Genomic DNA, 3,053 nt, shown 5'->3' on the forward strand with positions numbered 1-3,053 from the left:
GAACCTCGGCTAACTTGATGCTCCTGAGTTGAAGTCTCACCCAACCGAGAGGGCGCAGACGTCAAAAGGAGTGTAACTACGGCGTACTTCGGCGTAGTTACTCTAACTGGGGTTTTGTTCTACTGATGGCGATGTATCTCGAATTGTATATAGCTATCGCTATCTGTCTTTCTCTACTGACAACAATCAAGGATCGCTGAAGAACTTCAGCGATCTTCTCAGCTAATATTATCTACTCCTCCTAGACGTTCATCCAACCCTCTCGCGCTTTGACGTACTTCAACGCACTTCGTCCAACTTCCCCGAGCCCTCGGCCATCCTCTTCCTCCTTCGACTAACTCCGCCTAACATCGCCGCACTTCTGCTCCCATTGTCCCTACTTAGCCTAACTCCATCTAACTTCGCCGTACTTCTGCTCCCATTGTCCCTACTTAGACTAACTCCGCCTAACATCGCCGCACTTCTGCTCCCATTGTCCCTACTTAGCCTAACTCCGTCTAACTTCGCCGTACTTCTGCTCCCATTGTTCCTACTTAGCCTAACTCCGTCTAACTTCGCCGTACTTCTGCCCCCATTGTCCCTACTTAGCCTAACTCCGTCTAACTTCGCCGTACTTGGTGTCAGAAGTCCTGAGTTACGTGTAGAGTAAAGAGGTTAAGGCGTGATGGGGTTTTGATGGCCAAAGGAGGGTCATTGTTGGTGGAGTAATCGAGGTGTCGCGACGTAGTTCGTGACAGTCGCCCCCTTCTTTAGCCGCGAACGTCCTCGTGAGCGATTACACCTCTGTCGTGACACCTGTCCATGCAATCCGTTACAGGTCTCGCCAAGTCTCCTCCCTCGGCCTCGGCACTCTCTCTCTGGGGGAGCCGTCTGGCGCTGCCTCGCCCCCTCGCTCCGCCTCTCCCTCCGCTGGTTCTCCCTCCCCCGTGTCTGGTCCTCCCGTCCCCGTAACGGGTTCTCCTGGAGGGCCTCCTCCTGCCGCCACTCCTCGCCGTAGGACGCCCGCCTTTCGTCCTGGTGAGTCTCCGTCCTCCTCCGACCAGGACTCGCTCAGTGGGGGCTCGGAGTCGAGTGATCGACCCGACACCGAAGAAAGTGAGGATGATGATGATGATCCTCACTTTGTTCGGTGTCGTGGGCCAGGTGGTTCAGCTTGCTGACCAGGAAATACCGGAGGGTGATAGGGACGGAGTAAAGAAACATGGAATACATCATGGATACTGCCATCGTTCCTGGTAATTCCAGTTTACAAGCATGAGAACCTACTTGCCGTACTACCTTGTACGGCCCACTTTGCTTAACGTCCAACTTCTTCATTGGTCTCTTAGTCTTGATATTTTCTAATGACAGCATCACTAGGTCACCTTCCACGAAGTTCGGCGTAGTTCGGTGTTTCCTATTGTATCCTTCGGCGTACTTCTCATTAGCTCTCTCAATCCCCTCAATACATTCCTTATGTATTTCAGTTAGGTCTTTTACTGCTATTGTAGCAGCAGGTACCTCGACTTCACTAGCCTTAATCTCTTCAGCCCATCGAGGGTGGTACCCATAGTTCGCATAGAATGGGGTCTTGTTTATCGCGGAATGATGGGTGTTGTTATAAGCAAAGCTAGCTCGGGCAAGTAGCTTCGACCAGTCGTTCTGCTGGTAGGAAGTGAAGATTCGAAGGTATAATTCCAGGGACTGGTTCGTTCGTTCGGTCTGTCCATCAGTCTGTGGATGATACGCGGTAGAAAGATGTAGTCTTATCCCGAGACTATCGGTCAAGTTCTTCCAAAACTTCGAAGTAAACTTCGATCCTCTGTCTGATACTATACTCTCTGGTAACCCATGCTGGGCCACCACATAATCCATTATCAGCTCCGATAGTCCAGCTGCGGTTAACTTCGTCGTGGTTGGGATAAACATGGCCCATTTTGTCAGTCGATCCACGACCACTAAGATAGAGTTATATCCATGGGAATTTGGGAGCTCTTCGATGAAATCCATCGAGATACTTGACCAAGGTTTTGTCGCTACTTGTAGGGGTTTAAGTTCTCCATGAGGCTTCTGTCTGTTAGTCTTAGCTCTCTGACATACCGCACAACCAGCGACATAGTCTTCTACATCCTTCCTTACTCCAACCCAAACATAATCCCTTAGGATTAGTTCAAGGGTCTTCGCCGAACCTGGGTGACCAGCCAAAGCCGAGTCATGTCGCATCTTCATGATCTTTAGTCGAGCGTCGGTGTAGTTCGGCACATAAGTGCGATCGTCGAATGTGAGGAAACCTCTCGGGGTCCACCCCCCACGAAGTATTAGAGGAGATCGCGAACTACGGCGTAGTTCGGTGATTGATCCTGGTTCCTGTACATCATCGTGACACGTCGGATGAGAACACTCAGCGCAGATAACTCCTAATAACTCCTCTCTAACCTCCTCTACGTCTTCGTCCTCCTGTACTCCAAGCATTAGATCCATAGGGTCAACAAGATCCTTTTCCTTCATTTCCCTTGTCCCTTGCAAGGCTCGAAGGAGGTGGCGCAACTCCGACGTGGTGGCGTCAACTTCGTCGAACTTCGGCAGACCTTGAATAAGGTTACTCTCCTGTATCATGGTACTTCCTTTTCCCGAGTGATAATCCGCCCGTCTAGACAACCCGTCTGGAAGGCTTGCTTGAGTCCCTGGTCGATAAACCATTTTAAATCTGAAGTTAGCTAACTCTTCTACCCACCTACCTTGACGTGGGCTGTGTTGCTTCGGTTCCATCCAGTAAGTGAGATTTAAATGGTCGGTAAGGACCGTGGTTTCTACCTGCAGTAGTAAGTGTCTTCTTCTTCTGAAACCCTCAACTACGGCGAGGAACTCCTTTTCTCCTACCGTGTAATTTAGTTGGGCCGTATTGAACGCGCCTGACTCGATGGCGACTGGGTGCTCTTGCCCAGCTGTATTAATCTGCGAAATTATGAAACCCCAGCCGAAGAACGAGGCATCTGTCTGTAATATGGTCTTCAATGTGGGGTCAAAGTGAGCTAACACCGGCGCAGTACACATCCTAGCCTTCAATCTTAAAG

The sequence above is a fragment of the Tremella mesenterica genome, assembly GCF_000271645.1.
Source record: "Tremella mesenterica DSM 1558 unplaced genomic scaffold TREMEscaffold_1, whole genome shotgun sequence".
Lineage (NCBI taxonomy): Eukaryota > Fungi > Basidiomycota > Tremellomycetes > Tremellales > Tremellaceae > Tremella > Tremella mesenterica.